The following is a 16,906-nucleotide window of genomic DNA, read 5'->3' as shown; positions in this document are numbered from 1 at the left end:
ACGCCTACTACCAGAAGCAAGGAACAATATATTCTATTGAAAATTTCTGAACTTTATAGGAACAATTGGAAAAGCTGTTTCACCGGCCACAAAACTTGTATCAGCTATACTGTTTTCCTCTGCAGCTTTGAATGTTTGGGATCCTAAAGCAAGTTGTGATGCTGTATCATCATATCATATACTTAATATGATGCAGTAAATTCCAAAATGATCTTCCCAATACCTATAAAAGTTGCTGCAGACCACAGACTGAGCAAGCTGTTACTAATTGCTTCCAGTCCCCACCCCCCTTTGGATTTTTTAAATCCATGTATCTATTCCTCCTTAATGGTATGCAGTCTGGGGATAATGGTGGTGACAGAAAACTTAGTTGTGAAATGATTTGGGGGGATAATGGTTTCCTAGGCAAGACACGCGGGTCCAACTGTAGAAGACAGTCTAGGCTGCAGGTGAATAATGTCGAAGCGTGCAAATCCACAGAGGAGAGCAAGCGGGAGTCCAGACCCAGAAAAGCAGCGCGCGCCTGGCTGGAGGGTGGCTGCGGCGCTTGTAAGCCTGGAGGAGAAACAACCCCTGAGCAGAAAGCGGCGGACAGGCAGCGGGAGGGACTTTGGGGGGAGCGCCGAGCGGTTCGAAAGGGGAGGCGAGAGTGTGATTTGTTTGGTGACCGGAGCCAATAGAAAGCGCAGACTTCGGTAATATCCCCATGCGGTGACCGAGAGCAGTCAGAGCAAAGCGTCTCCTTCCCGCCAGCAGCCCCTTCCACACGGCTCTCCGCCTGGCTGCGAAGCGTGGCACCGCCGTTCTCCTGAAGGAGACGTCCCAGGACCCTCGCCGCCTCGGCTCTCCGAGTCGCCGCGTCGGAAGGATCCCAGCGGGTGCTCTCTCTCCGGAGAGAAGGCCAGGGCCGGCCGCCGCCTCGGCAGCTGACAGGTAAAGCCGCGCCGTCCGAAGGGTTGGATGTGCGCGGTGCCTTTAGGAATAGAGGGGAGCGTGCAGACAAGACGCCGGCGGTCGCGGGCCGTTTTTCTTTCTTTGTGGTAGCCATAAGACGTGCGTGGGCATATTCTCGAAAGCGTCAGAATTTCTCCCCCTCCCCATCAAAGGAAGGGGAACACGAGGGTCAGAAGCGACATTTTTCCTCACCTTTTGGGCGAAGACTCGTCCCCTGTGTCTGTAGGATCCTAGCAGCATCCTAGTCCGAGAAGGAAGCCGCACCCGGCCGCTTGCTGCCCTGCAGTTCAGGCTTTCGCGTTTCTCAAATGAAAGTCACGGTTCCGGACAATTAATTACCGGGCAGACATGTAACTTCCAAGTAGCCACATTGTTACATCCCTGGTTTGTCTGAAGCAATGAGTGAATCGCGCTGAGCTCCGAAGACAGTTCTTGTTGCTCGGGTGTGTAAAATCCAGGGCTAAAGCTCTTACAGTACTGTATTTCACTTTGATTTTTTTCCTTTACTTTGGCTTAGACCTGGTTTAGGATTAAATGATTTGGGATAGGCCTGGTTTAGATTAATTAATTCTAAACCAGGATTAAAAAAATAACCTCAAGGAAAAAAAATACAGTTCTAAACACACACACCAGTTTCTAACCATCTGCTTTGGAAACACAGAATATGATTTTAATTATTTTGACCAGGAGTGCTACAGGAATAGAAATGCATCCTTGCTATGGGAGAAACTTTTCTTTTTAAATCGAACCATTTTTTTTTTTTTACATTTTGAAATACATTCGCTAGATTTTTAGTTTTGATATACAAATTTAGGAAGTTGTCACACAGAAAACCGCGGAGGCTTTTAAGTTTAGTCTAGGGTTGTGTAAGTAATTACATAACTTTCTTTAGGGGATTTTTGAGGATAAAATTAATGGCCTGACTTTATTTCCAAGAAAGCAAAATTCTTAACAGGAGAAAAGGGAGGAGGGAGAAAAGGATGGGAATGTGGAACAGCACTCACGTTGAAAGCCTCTTGAATACTGTAAGTTGAACCTGAGTTCCAGCCAGTTCCAATCACCATAGAAAATGGTTTTTGATGTAAATCTACAGGAATCCAAACAATGCCTTCTGAATCAAATAGCAACAGGTGCGTGGTCCACTCACTGGGCCTTAATTAGCACTTTGCATATCAGACCACAGTGGTGCTACTGCTTGCTAATTCACTATGAAATCTAACATCCGTTCAGGTTCTTGACTTCCCACCAGCTGAAATACAATGCAGGCACTGTGTTTCCTTGCAGGGTTTATTTTCTTTTTTTAACATGTTGAATAAGGTAAGGAAACAAATATTGTTTAAATCATTGTTCTGGTATGCTGCATGTGGACTGAGACCAAGCAAATGTAATTTTCTTTAACCTTTGTGGGCATATTTTTCCTGCCTTTCCTCTTTTGTTATCTGTTTGTTATAAACCTGAAAGTAGAAGGAAGAAAGAAAGAACACTTTTGAATGAAGGCTGATAAGGAAATGGCCAACCCAATCCATAGACAAGTTAAACTTGTGGGCTGGAAATTGAAATGATTTACACCTGATCCCAAGCATTTTCAGGCGTAATAGAAGAGACACAGCAGCTGGAAACATATCTATTTTGCCCTCTTGGCTTTTATTCACTTTTTGGTAGAGTTGTTTAAAGCTGGCTCTCGGTGCATTTATTCTTTGACTGTAAGATTTGCTGGTTTGTCATATATGAATTCTCCAACTCAGGTAGTTGGAGCTGAAATGTTAGTTGGATGCTATTACTGTAGTTTGAAAAGAAAGGAAATTTTTAGTAAATTCAGAAGGTGAATTGCTTTCAATGCAGTGGGACTGCCCTTGGAGTCGAGATGCAAGAGGTTGTAATGTAAGTCTTGTTGAATACATTGCTTGTTCCCAAAGCTACCTGGGGAACATGGGACATGTTTGTTACAATGACACTTATAACTAGAAGGTCTTACTTAGACAAATGATTCCATCTAGTATCAGACTGGTAAGATATTTGTAATGTAACCTTGGAAGCTCTTGGATATACTTTTGAAAACAGCAGCGTGAGGGCCTCAACTTAGAAATGGAAGTAAGACGCTAATGTATCTATGGGTGATGTTTTCGAAAGTCACCTTCTTAAGGATAGCTGGTTATTCAGGGAAGCAGCTGAATATGTGCTGCTAATTCCAAATGTTTAGTATACAGCAAATGTATTAAGAGTGTTACATTTCTTTATATCTTCTCAGAAGACTGATTTAAGTTATGTTCGATCAGTGATGTCAGAATGTTGCATTAGAAACAGACTTCTGTTTTTCTTCTTGAAAGGGAGTGGTTCTTTCTTTTTAAAATAAGAAAAAACTTAGAAAAATTAAAATGAGAAAACTTAAGAAAATGACAATGAAGAGTTTTGTGATACCATAAAAGTTGAATCTGTTTCCTTTGGACAGGAGAGTCCTGCAGAAGACAAATTTTGCTGGGCAGTTGCTTTTGCAAATACCTCCTTTTTCTGCAGTTCCTTATTTCCCCCACCTGCAATCTGTTCCTTAGAGATGAGGATCTTCAAGAAGGGAAGAGAATAGTCCTGCCAGGAGAAAACAAACTATCCACATGAGTGTTTTTTGTGCTCCAGAAGATTAATTCAGCTACTACTTGGGAAATTGCTAGCTGTGCTTTATTGAATTAATAAATTTATTTTGGCCACCCATGTAATAATGGGAAAATGAGCAAATCTTGATTGGGTTTCCTTAGGATCTCTTTGATGAAGGATTCCTTTGATGAAAGAATGGGTTCAGAAAAGTAAACTCACCAGTTCAATAATTATATATAGCACTAAGAAAATGGCTAGATTTTGCTTGGAAAGGAGTTGGGAAGCTGGAGGTGGGAGATTTACTAAGATGATAGCATTGCTTTTTAAAGAACACAACTTAAAGTGTGAATTACTATTAATTAGCATGTAGCAAAGAAAATAACTTTGATTTGCAAAACAGCCTGGTCCTTCTTGTAATAATATCTGTATTAATCGGGACTAACATGTACACTCACTACTTGTGAAATCCATCAAATTATCCTTGTGCATTATTGAATACTGGGCATAATTTACATGGATCTGCCCCAGCCTATGCGGACAAACCTTCAGCTGCTGTGGTTTGTCATTTGAAAGGTGGATTCAAGAAATGTTACTCACTTCTTACTCTCCAATTGTATCAGGTTTTTCTATCTTTTCCCTGGAGAAACCCCTCTTACCATAACCTGGAAGTATTTGCTGCACATCTGATAAATTGTAGTTGGCAGTAAGAAAAATGTGAAGCTCCTTAGTAAGAACAAGCTTCTAGTTTCCCCCTTTTCTGTACTTTACACATGGGGGCACCCACATATGAAACAGACAGTAGTAATAAAAATACTTAAATACACTAGGGAGATTCTCAGTGGCTCCTCATTGCTTTAGTTAGCAGATCTGCAGGAAACTCAAGCAATCCTGTGAGTGTGTCTGCCCTGTGGCTTCAGTCATTCAGAATGCCTGTCTTTGCTTCAGCACAGATGCACCTATTGTAGGGAGCCAACAACACTTATATAAGTGATTGGTACCTACCACCTGTGGATCATTTTAGCGGACATCACCACATCCTTTGGCAGGCAAGTCTTTAAGCTCCATACGTATTGGGTGAATTATTTCATATTCATATCTTCACATTTTTTTTATCCCAACTCTTTTATATACAACTCAAGGTGGCGAATATACCTTATACTCCTGCCTCCTATGTTCCCCACAACAACAGCCCTGTGAGGTAGGTTGGGCTGAGAGAGAGCAACTGGCGCCAAGTCACCCAGCTGGCTTTCATGCCTAAAGAAGGCCTAGAATTCACTCTCTCCTGGTTTCTAAGCCAACACCTTAACCACTTGATGATACCATTAATGGGAAGGATGCATCTGATGAGCGTCAATGAGGGCACTGCTATTTGGTTGGAGATTGGTGAGTTTTAGTTCTAAGTCATCACACTCTTTCAAGTTCAGTCTGTTCCTGTTGAGACTCAGCCATTTATTGATCCCTTGGATAGTCCTGTCGACCCTTGGAGGTTGATATTGACCACTTTGGGGAACCCTGGCCTAAGATAAACTGCTGCCTGAGACAAAAGGTATGGTGCTGTGCTCCCTGCTCCCCATGCAGGTAATACCAACTGGATTGGCCATTATATCTTACTTCAGCCCTGGCAGTGTGGTGTAATCTCTACTGTAGCAGTAGACTATTTCAAGAATGGTGTTGGCTATACATCTCTGTAATCCATCTTTGGGGAACCATTTAGTGAGCCATATACTATCACATGCAATTCATAAGTAGCTGGACTGGAGATCTCGTATTGTTGAAGGAATATGGAACTGCTATCTTCCCCCCCCCCCATCAAAAACCTGCAAAGACATGTCCTGAATAACCTTATATAGTCATATGTATAAAGTGGGACTGATCATTTTATTGGATGTTGGATCATACTGTATAAATCTCAGTCTCACACATCATAGTTTTTAAGGATGTGGTTTCTTCATATTGGCCAATAACATCTAACAATTGTATTTTTATGAGTGACTATTTGTTTGCTGAATGATCATAGACCAAGAGTTAATGTAAAAAATCAAGAGAAAACTTGTGACTACATTGTATACTTATTTTCTAGCAAAACATACTAGTTCATTGTTTTTTTAAATTATTATTCTGCTTAAATAATAGCTTTTTCTTTTGGCTTTTGTAATTTTGAAAGACACCCACCCACTCAAATTAAATGTTCATTTATCTGTCAGAGCAAACATCACACATGCAAGTTCAACAATGAAGTGCCATAAAACTATTGCCAAAACAAGTCTTTTAAAAAGTGAATGGTGTGCAGAATCTAAAGCATCATATCTGCACCAGTCTTCTCTGTTCATTCAATTCAGTTCCCACTTCTGAAAATTTGATAGAGCTTGATGGGGGCAGGACTGTTTGTATGTCACTGGACTTCATATTATAGGTCTCTGCTGTGGTACAGTAGTTAATAGAACATGATGGTTGAAAAGGGAAAGGGTTGTATGGCTGCTCTGGAAATCAAAACAGTTAAAGTTATGGAAAGGCAGGTATAGTACTACACCATTGTCAATCTCAAAGGTTTGGGATGATTTTGGGGAGGGGGCATTTCATGCAGGTGGGCTAAAACACTGCTCCTTGCTCCCTCCCCAGCACTGAATCAGTCTTTGATTTGGGAAGTTACTCCTTGCCTGCTGCAGTCCATGATGGTGTTCCTACCTATGGGAACTCTAGGTATTTAGCAACCCACTAAAAAGTGCTATAATTTCACCCACACTGTTCCAGGTCAATAAATTCCTTCAGGATTGAAACAATGACTCAAAAGTAGAGCCTGTGCTGTAACGGTTATGTGCTTCTAGATTCAGTCTTAGCATCCCCATGTAGGGAAATAGATCAATTTGTAGGGCCATCTGATTTGCCACATGCATTTTGCTGCATTCCACAAAAACGGGGGATTCAGTCACTTACCTTTAGTTAATAAGGCCAGGAAGCTTACTGCTTACTGTAGTAGTACTAAAGTAAATTTATCCTAGATTTGAGGACTTCAGCCAGAGATGTTATCACAGGCAATCTAAATCCAACGTTTATAAAAACAAGCTTGTTTCTTTGGTTTATCATAATATGGCATTTGAAGCTTTGAAGTCTCATTGGAAAATGTTATATCATTGCAAGACAAACTCTGTCCTGGACCTAGCCACCCTTTCTTTCCAAGTAAAATGTATTATATCAAGGGAATTCAGCAGTATGTTTACTATGATTGGGTTAAAGGAAAATTGAAAGTCAAACTAAATTCAGGAGGAAACTGATAAACACAGATTGTACTTGTGGGGACACTGCCCAGCAGTATTGGGAAGTTTACAGTTTCATTTTGTTAGTTGTTCAGGCTTCATCATGTAGATGTATATAGCCGGTCCTTTATAATTGTGCCAAATCTCACAAAGTTTGGGAAATGATGATTGAAATTTGTAACATCTCATTTTATTCAGTTCTCTAAAATTATCCTGCTTTTATTATTGCTCTCCAAAGACATGATTTAATTCCTGGCACTAATGACCGGAGTCAAGGTTTAAGGAGACAAGGTTGTAAACAATGTTTCTCAAAAACAAAAATAACTAGGGTGTAACTCTTGGGAAAGCTGATCTTGAAAAAGCATGGAGAACCTTATAGTTCAGATGCATTTCTAGAACTGGCATCTTTTCTAATTGAAAGAGAATATTCTAAAAACTTGAGCTTATTGCTGAATGTTTAATCATGCAGTGTATCTGAATAAGAGTACTTTTAAAGAACAAAAGTTAGAGGTCACACTACGGCTTCTCAGATTTAAAAACAAAGCACAGAATGGAGCAATGTTTATGTCCCAAGGTGAATGGGAGTAAATACCTGAGAAACAGAATAAGCAAAGATATTCCACTGTAGAGCAGCTAATTTAATAAGCTGTGAGGAATACAGTAGAGTTACCTTGCAATTCATTCTGTGGTATGTAGATGGTAGGAAGACAATATATGCAGTAACAATGGAAAGAATAATTTATGATATCAAACTATCAAAAAGAGGCCAATGGGGTTTTAGCAAGGTTTCTGGGTTTGCTTGAGGATTTAAAATTAATGTGTAGGAGATGGTAATATGTTGTTTGGATTTGTTGCTGTCTAGGGAAGGTTACTTGTTCTTATAGAAAATTAGATTGCTTTTCTGTCAGATGACAATTGGTGGATTTAGTTGAATGACTGGAGCATAAAACAATAAAAAGAGAGTCAACAAAGGAAATGATAAAATACACAAATTAAGCCTGTGGCAGGAATCTCTGGCTTTTTAGGATGTTGCTTAACTATAGTTTCCAGCATCCTTTCCCACTGCCCATAGAAGGTGGAGCTTCTCGGAATATTCAGCAACATCTCAGAGTAAGAAGATCTTGCACCAGTGACTTACATTTGAACTATTGCAATGAGCTATTCATGGGACTGCCTTTGAAGACCACTCAAGCACTACAACTGGTCAAAATGCAACAGCCTGCTTGTTGGGAGGTACTCAATCAGGAACATATAACACCAATGTTGTGGGCCCTGCATTGGCTACCAATAAATTTCTGGGTACAATTCAAAGTGCTAGTTTTGCCCTATAAAGCTCTAAATAGCTTGGCGCCTAGGCACTCGCAGAAGTGTCTTCAAGGATGAATCTACTCATCCTGCATAATCATTCTGGGAAAGGCTACAGGTTCTTTTCCACTTCTGTGATACGTGGAGGCCAAGGCTAGGAAGTGCTGTGCCTTAGTCAAGGCTCTGGTTTTATGCAGTACCTTATACCGGTAGACCTTGACTTACAACCAGTTGTTTAACAACCATTCAAAGTTATGACGGCGCTGAAAAAAGTGACTTATGACAGGTCCTTGCACTTATGACTATTCACAGTCATGTGATCAAAATTCAGGTGCTTTGAAACTGGCATGTTTTTACAAAGGTTGCAGCATCCTGGGGTCACATGATCGCCATTTGTGACCTTCCCAGGAGGCTTCTGACAAAGTCAATGGGAAGCCGGACTCACTTAATGACCATGTGATTCACTTAATGACCACGGCAAAAGGTCATAAAATTGGGCACGACTCACTTAATGACCGTATCATTTAGCAATGGACGTTCTGGTCCCAATTGTGATTGTAAGTCGAGGACTACCTATAAATAAGATTGCCTCCTTCTGTAATATCTTTCTTGAAGATGACAGATGGAGCTCTTCCAGAGAGCATTTGATAAATAATTTTGCCATTATTTTATTGTTATGATAGTCTAATATTTTCTCACTTAATGTAATTTTTTTAGTGTGTATTTTAATTAGCTTGTTTACTGTCAATGTTTTCATTATTTACATTATGAATATTTTAGTAATCACTTGTAAACCACAAAATTTGTTATAGAAATATAATACATCAATATATCAACAAACATCTGGAAAGCTACAGTTCCATACTTCTTTAGGCTAAGTACACAAATGATTGTCAATTAAAAAATGTCCTCTTATGGGACCCAGAAGCGCACCTACTCTATTGTAATTCTCGTCTTCTGGAATGATCCCCCCAGACATTGGTGTAGCTCCCACCCTTATGTTTAGGAAACTATTGAAGATCTGGTTGTTCTCCCAGGCTTTGGGGACAGGCTGATTGATTGTGGATCCTCCTCTTGTCCTTTTGCCTGTTTTGATTTGACTGGCCTTGTTTTGAACACTTTTCTGATCAGTTGTATTTATCATATGTTTTACATATACTGTATATTGGTTCTTAGTTGTAAGCTGCCCAGAGTCATTTGGGAGTCACGCAGCCTGTAAATTAAATAAATAAATGAGCAGGTTAGGAGTCACTAAAGAGAGAAAATGATTTTTCTTTCCTTTGAATTTTGTTCCTTATCCTACTTCATTTATTCATACTGTATGTTATTTTTGAAAACTAATCAACCTTTTCCTTTCCTTTCCTGCTGACCTTTATAGAGCTGGTTGCCCTTGGGTCACATCTTAATACAGCTTCTTGGCTAGCCTTGTAGATGGCAGCATCCGCTGACTTGTTGAATTCAGAAGTTTAGTAGGTTAGGTCTGATTAATACTTCGATGGGAGACAACCAGGGAATTCTATGACTGTAGACTAGACCAGGAAGTAAACAGACAAAACAACAATATCAAAACACCATTTTGGAAGAAAGCAGTGGCAGACCACTGTCATATTGTTGCCAAGAAAACTATTTGATTTTGTCTATGTAGTCACCAGGAGCCAAGCCTGATTTGAGAATATCGTCTTTAAACAAGGTCTCTATCTTTGTTTCATAACAGGAATCAGGGAAGAATCATAGTGATTTCTTACTAAGTGATGAAATAGTGGCTGTTACGTTCTCTGGGCAGCTCTTAGTTGTACTGTTTTGATGCCTTCAAGTTAGTCTTGACTCCTGGTGAGATTCCTTGGCATGATTTTCAGAAGTTGCCTTTTTCCTAGGGTTGAGAGAGAGTGGCTGGCCCAAAGTCACCCAGCTGGCTGTGTGCCTAAGGTAGGACTAGCATTCACAGTCTTCTGGTTTTTAGCCTGGTACCTTTAACTATCACTCCAAACTGGCAATGTAATTGTACATAGCTAATTTCAGAATTGATTGGTACTTGGATATGAAACCATCAGAAATTTCCAGGAGTGGGAAATTGAAAAAAATATCAAGAAAGCTAAGAAAACACGATCATATCCATTCAAAAAAGATATTAACAACAACAACAATGTATTGAGGTTCATAGAACCCCTGCAATATGTTCATTGTATGTTGATATGATACTCATTTGTACCTTGCTACAGGTACAAATGCCATCAATTTATTGAACCAGCATCTGGAGACTTTTAAGGTCTGGATGGGGTGAAACAAGCTAAGATTTAATAGCAAGATAGAGTTCTTATTTGTATATGGAGGTTTGTAGACAGCTCTGACATTGTCATTCATGGGATGGCACTGCCTCTGAAAGAACAGACCCATGACATGGGGGTCATTCTGGATTCATGGCTGCTGCTTATGGGCCACTGGGTGTCATGGCCAGAGGGGCCTTTATTCAGTTTCAGATAGTGTGACAGTTGTGATCCTACCTGGTGTAGGGGATCCTGCAATAGTGACCCATGCCTTCATCACTATTCACTTGGACCACTGCAATATGTTCTGTAATTATTATTATTATTACGGTTGGTTGCACAGTCAGCTAGATGTTTAGATTGGATTTGGCATTTTTATCAAGTCCTTCCCTTCCTTTGCAATTGACTGAAGGTGATTTTGTCAATGAAGATGGTGTTCCAGATGTTTTGGGATTGCACCTAAGGCACCTATAACTATTGGTACTATCTTTGCTTTCTTTTGCCATGGTTGTTCTACTTCTATTCTCAAATATGAGAAAAATCTTCATATTTTGTGATTTTCTCCAGTTCTTTCTCTTCTATTCTGCTGTTTCCAGGTATTGCAGTGTCCACCATACAGACTTTTTTGTCATTGTCATTGTCATTGTCATTGTCATTGTCATTATTATTATTTAGATTTTTATCCCACCTTTTTATATATATTTCAAGGCAGTGAACATACCTAATTCAAATCTACCTCATTCTAGTTCAGTTCATCCAAACTGCAGTGGCCTGGTTGGCACTTGACTCCCTGAACACATTACATTAGTGCTTTAGGCTTTAGCTGCAGAGGCTTCCTGCTGGCTTCAGGAGTAATTTGAAATGCTGCTCATGACCTATGAAGCCCTATATGCTTTGGCACTGTGGTACTTGCATTCAGGTATTAGCTGAGTCAACCTATGCATACTATGAGAAAGTACTGTTGACCCCATTCTCAATAAAGTTCAGAGATTATAGAACAGCCTTGCCTTAGAAATCAGGCTTGTCCTCGTACAGTTAGCCTTCTGGAAGCTATTATGTATTTTTTATCACAGATGTTTTAGAATATAACTCCTGTGGTTTAGGCACTTACTTGCTCTAGAATGCCAAGAGTCTGGTCAGTTGCAGGTAGAAATTTAAGAAATAAATCAATAAAATATTGTGTTGCTAAGATACAAAAGTAGAAGTGCATGATAGATGTGCTCTGCATCAGCAGATTTAATGGAGGTATGGTGATGAGATTGGAAGAGACCTGTCTCATGACTGATAGATTTATTATATTTTATCAGCGCAGTGCTGAGTTGGTAATAGAGGAGCTCTTTTTTCCACCTGCAGCCACAATATGTATTAAGCTTTAGAATGTATTCAAAAAGAATCTGTGTGAATAGGAGCGGTATCTGGGCCTTCATTCATGTAGAAATAGGGGGAGATGGGGAAGCTGTCCAAACAAAAGTAGTACACCTTTTTCTTGCCGTCAGCTGATCTGACTTTTTAGGAATCTGAGTTGCGGGGAATAAAAATCTGAACTGAAATGAGGTGCAGTTATGAAGAACAAACAAACAGGAAGCACCCCAAAGAGCTTTTTAATGTTACTGAAGAAAATCCTAAACCCTAAAAAATAGCTCCATATTCTGCATGCTGGCTGGGGAATTCTGGGAGTTGAAGTCCACACTTCTTAAAGCTGCCAAGGTTGAGAAACTCTGTTCTACATCCAACATGTAACATCCTGTGTGGAACAAAAACTGGGGGATTGGAGGGCCAGTCTATGGCTCTTGGGTGCTACATGTGACCACCATATATGAAGAGCATTAGATGAGAAAAGTCTACATTAGAGATGAAGCATGAAGGATAGAAGAAAGCTGCTTCTCTGGAAGCAGGTTGTTAGCATCTGGCATTTGGATGTCAAACAGATGGGGGCTTACAAATAAAAGCTAATCCTCTTTCCCAACAATCCATAGCCAAGTCATGTTGTTAAGCTCTCCTCTCCCTGCTCATGTCTTGATTGCTGCATATAATATGAAATTCTTTGAAATACTGATTTCTAATATTCACATTTCATGCTGATCTGAAAAACAGTAGATGTGGCCCTAACTCTTTCCTAAGGTCCTACTGTATGAAATGTCAGAAATACTTGTGGAGTTCTTGCTGCTCTCTGAGCTTGGTTGTTTGCTTGCAGATGTTTCTTTACCCAAGTAGGTAACATCAATGCATTCTTTCCTGAGTGTGCTGATGGTACCGTTGGGTAATGAAATATCTGCAAGCAAACAGCCAAGCTCAGAGAGCACCTAAAACTCGATAGTTCAACCCTGAGCTTCATATATTCTCTTCTATTGGAGAAATACTTGTTTCAAATCTATCCATCCATACACACACACACACACACACACACACACACAATCACAATCCCCTCTCACCCCTATGGGTGATATGTGTCTTCTTCAATCTTGGCTCCTCTACTAGAGGCCTGGGAATTTGAGGGTTCTGTGCAGTATCTTAGGACTGCACTCTTCTGGACAGAGAGCTCTGATGTTATTCCTGGGATCTGTTGGAGCCACTCTCCCAGCTTAGGAGTCACACCCCCTAGTGCTCCTACCACCACTGGGACCACTTTGGCCTTTACTTTCCACATCCTCTCTAGTTCCTCCTTCAGGCCCTGGGACTTCTATCACCACCGCTGTCTTCTGGTCCTTGTCTGATGATAGATAGATAGATAGATAGATAGATAGATAGATAGATAGATAGATAGATAGTTAGTCTACTCTCTCTCTCTCTGTGTGTGTGTGTGTGTGTGTATATAGAGAGAGAGAGGGAGAGAGTCTACTATATACAGAGACAGAAACTACTATATAGAGTCTTCTCTCTCTCTCTCTCTCTCTCTCTCTCTCTCTCTATATATATATATATATATATATATATATATATATTTAAAAAACAAAATCAAAGGAGTCCTAATTCTGTCCCCACTATTACTGTATTGTATTGTTTCCAATAATCTGTAACAATTTTTAGAGGGGGACAGAAAGTATAAATAGTTCTTTCTTGTCTCAAAATGTTCCCCAAGCAGCCTTTGCACATTTTCATATACAAAGGAATTATTTGTGAAATGCCATATTAAGAGGGGATCTGGTATCAGAGAGGGTACCTTGGCCCTGAAGTTCTCTTGAGTTCACATTATGCTGATGGGCTTTTCATTGACACTGAGTTGGCACTATAGGTATATAATGGCTTTGGTCTGATTTGTCATGCTTCTTACACTCTTAATCTGTTTGGATCTTCTGGTTTGATAAGAAGCTTGTGAGGGAGCATTCCATAATATTCCTTACAACCTTAGAAAAAATATAAGTTCTACAAAAGATCTATTTATATATTCCAGTAGTATTACCACCATGACAACATATTCACAGCATTTATTGTATTTGCAAAGGTATCTTTGGGAGAATCTCTATGGTAGAAGCACCATTAGAAGGATTCATTCCTTACTGTGAATCGGGGACAGGAGTGGCATAGGGATTTTGTTTTGTCAGGGAGCAGTGAATCTTTGGTGATGTTCTTCTTGTGTCCTCTGCAGGAAGGAGAACTGGAAAAGGTGAAGAGGTAGTCGCGCGGCCTATTTGGTTTAAACTGTACCCTAGAGAGAAGTGGAACTGGATGGCATGCATTTGCCACACTGTATACAAGCTGCTAGAAGTAATGTATTTATATTATGTTATAATAAGAACGGTTCCTCCCAAATATGACTTTATGTGAAAGAAGACTGAAATATTTTGATAGAAGAACAAGAGAGAGTAATTGAAGGTTAACAGTGTGATCCTATGTGTGCCTAATCAGAAGTAAGTCACCTCACCCCCATGTTCAGTGGGATTTACCCCCAAATAAAAATACAAGCGGAGGAATCAACAAAATAATTCAGAGTTTGGCTAGGAGTAAAAGTAGTTTCTCCCCAAATTACTAGGTCAAGTCCAGCCTTAACAGAAACTAATAGCAAATAATCCTAATAATAATCACTCAAGCCTTCTTTTTCCGTTGAGGTCACCTTTTCCTATCAGCTCATTTGATTTACTTTAAAAGGTGTCTGTAAGCTGAAGCCAGACTTCACATATATTTACTAAGCCTCCTTACAAGATAACTTAATCAAGAAAATATCAGTATTTTAATGAGGCACATGTAGGACGTTCCTCCTAGATTCCTTTAGGCTTATTCTCTTAAGAGCAAATGTACCCAGTGCCTAAGCAGTACACAAATACACATTTTCAGATAAATGTTGGGAATGGGTGGAATACTGGAAATAGCCTAGAGAGAGATGAACTCCCCCTGAACTGTTCACATTTTGAACAAACTGTATATAGTTTGGGGTTCTTTTAATCTGCCATTATCTCTGGATCCTCACCACTATGTCTAGCTAGGAATGTCCTTTGACTCCAGTGGTTACTCACAAATATAAGGAAAGCTATCAAAGATGCTTTCCAGCAGCTATCTGTTCTACTTTGGCCTCACTCTTTTTCTTCTCTCTGAATGTATCTGGTACCTTCCAAACTGACTGATAACTTCATGAGTACCAAGAGTTGGGGGTGGAAAAGCAGTTTTCTTTTTTCTTAAATGTTTTTTTCAGAGGTTGCCAGGCAGACTGGCTTTGTAAAAACAGCAACAAGTTTAAAAACATAATTTTTGATATAGGAATTATTAAGTGTGCCAGAAAACAATCCCTTCCATAGTTCTCTCCTCCCACCTCCATCACTTTGTGAGCCTTCAAATACCCTTCTGTTCTCCTGCTCATTTACTTTAAGCAGGTGCTACTTTTGCTATAAATCCAGGAAGGAAATGAAGTCAATTTCCCACTGTAAGTTCTCTCAAGGGGGAGGAGCACTTGCTCCATCCAGGAGCCATTATCCTTAGATTCATGTTTTTTTAAATGCTAGTCTGTAGCCCTTCTAGAACTGGAGCTATAAAGCACTGTGGATAGTCACTCTTCACCTTATTTGTAAGAAAACAGGACTCTTGCCAAGGGACTGTGAATCTGGTACATTCTGCAAGGTAAGCCAGAATGCATTTAATTCATTTGCAGAGAAGGGGATTAATTAGTGTATATCAACCCTGGAGAATACTCCAACATTTATTATTCCTGTCTTCTGTTGTACAATTTTTTAAAAAAACAAATAGAGTGAAGAAGGTCCTGAAATTGATCGTAGTAGTAATTAATTTATTACAGAGTAGAGGAGTTCTGAGATATCTATGTTATGTTGAGCAAGGTTACAGATTTTCTCTTATTTCTTGGGTGGGTCTTCTCCTTTATGCTTGGAGAGCAGGCCTTGGTGGTGAGGCACTTTGTCATATGCCCAGAATTTAGAGTTTCCTTATGTGTCATTAAAAAAACAAAACAAAAAACCTCTTATTGTGAGAATACCTAAAAGAGCTGCACAGTTCTTTGAAGAGGTGCTTTGCTTTGATGAAGATTCAAATAAAGCACCCACTCAGAGTTGTTTTGAGAAGCAATGGCGCCCCATTGCTTCTAACAGCAAAGTGAAGCAGCCATGTGGCTTTGCTCATGTGTGCTTCAGACCCCCTCCAATGTCCTCTGGCACTTGCTAAAGCTGCAAGAGGCATTTCCACAGGCACAGCCCCTACTCAGAAACCTCCTTCAGCCATTGTGTATGTGGCTGGCTGATTGGGAGTCATCTCTCTGCCTCCCTCTGAAATGAAAGGCACAGGCACATGTTTGTGGAGATGGCTGCAAGAAGACTATTCACAGCCTTCTTGATTGTGTAAAATCTGCTGCTGCTAGAGAAGTTTGTGAGGAAATTGCTTGCAATGTTCCCAGCAGCATGGAAGCTGGAAACACTTTGAGTGCTTTGTTGAGGTAAACTGCATTGCCTCTTTGCTCTGATGAAGAGGGTTATATCATCTCAGTGGCACAATGCTCTTCACCAAAGTGAATCTAATTCATCTTGTACAGGTAGTCCTCATTTAGTGACTGCCTCATACAGTGACTGTTTGCAGTTGTGAGGGTGATGAAAACGTAACATTGTGACCAATCCTTGCATTTACGACCTTTGCAGGTCTGTAAAGCAAAGAAAAGCTGAAGTTAGATCATAAGCATAGTTGCAGTTTCACTTAGTGACAGCTTTGCTTAATGTCCAGTCCAAATTGTGGTTACTAAACAAGGACTACCTGTCTACTATCCAATCTTTTCTATGTTGAATGGAGAGCAGAACCTTGGGCTGGGCTGTTGGCTAGATCAGTGTAGGTTCCTTTGAAGTTAAATCTTGTTCCAGTTGTAATTAGATTCTAGTTTTTACTGAATCTTACAAGATTTAGAGGCATATTACAACCTCCTGCAGCCATCAAAAGTTTCCTTTCCTTGTCCATGCAGAGCCTTTCCAGGCCTTGTCAAAGTAGTGATGGAATGGGGTGGATGGAAGAACCTTCTGAGGAAGACAGATCACTCTTTTCCTGTCAACACAGTTGATAAGTTAACCCATTGGAGTGGTGTCTGTTCTGGGTGATTCCGGTCCAGGCAAGCTTCAC

General features: G+C 40.1%; 1 protein-coding gene across 1 annotated transcript in view; it reads left to right on the top strand.

Annotated features, from left to right (window-relative positions):
* Window positions 1-584: 584 nt before the first annotated feature.
* The window catches only part of GREM2 (gremlin 2, DAN family BMP antagonist), a 34,616-nt gene continuing 18,294 nt past the window's right edge, over window positions 585-16,906 (top strand). The window contains exon 1 of the mRNA XM_088143944.1: window positions 585-933. The gene's annotated coding sequence lies outside the window, so the exon portion shown is untranslated. The remainder of the gene's footprint in view (window positions 934-16,906) is intronic.

This window comes from Python bivittatus, unplaced genomic scaffold (assembly GCF_059951505.1).
Source record: "Python bivittatus isolate LINGU-HERP-01145 unplaced genomic scaffold, Pbiv_v1 ctg000020_np1212, whole genome shotgun sequence".
In the NCBI taxonomy this organism is placed as follows: domain Eukaryota; kingdom Metazoa; phylum Chordata; class Lepidosauria; order Squamata; family Pythonidae; genus Python; species Python bivittatus.
Note: the sequence above shows the minus strand (reverse complement) of the source record. Positions and strands in the feature narration are given on the sequence as shown.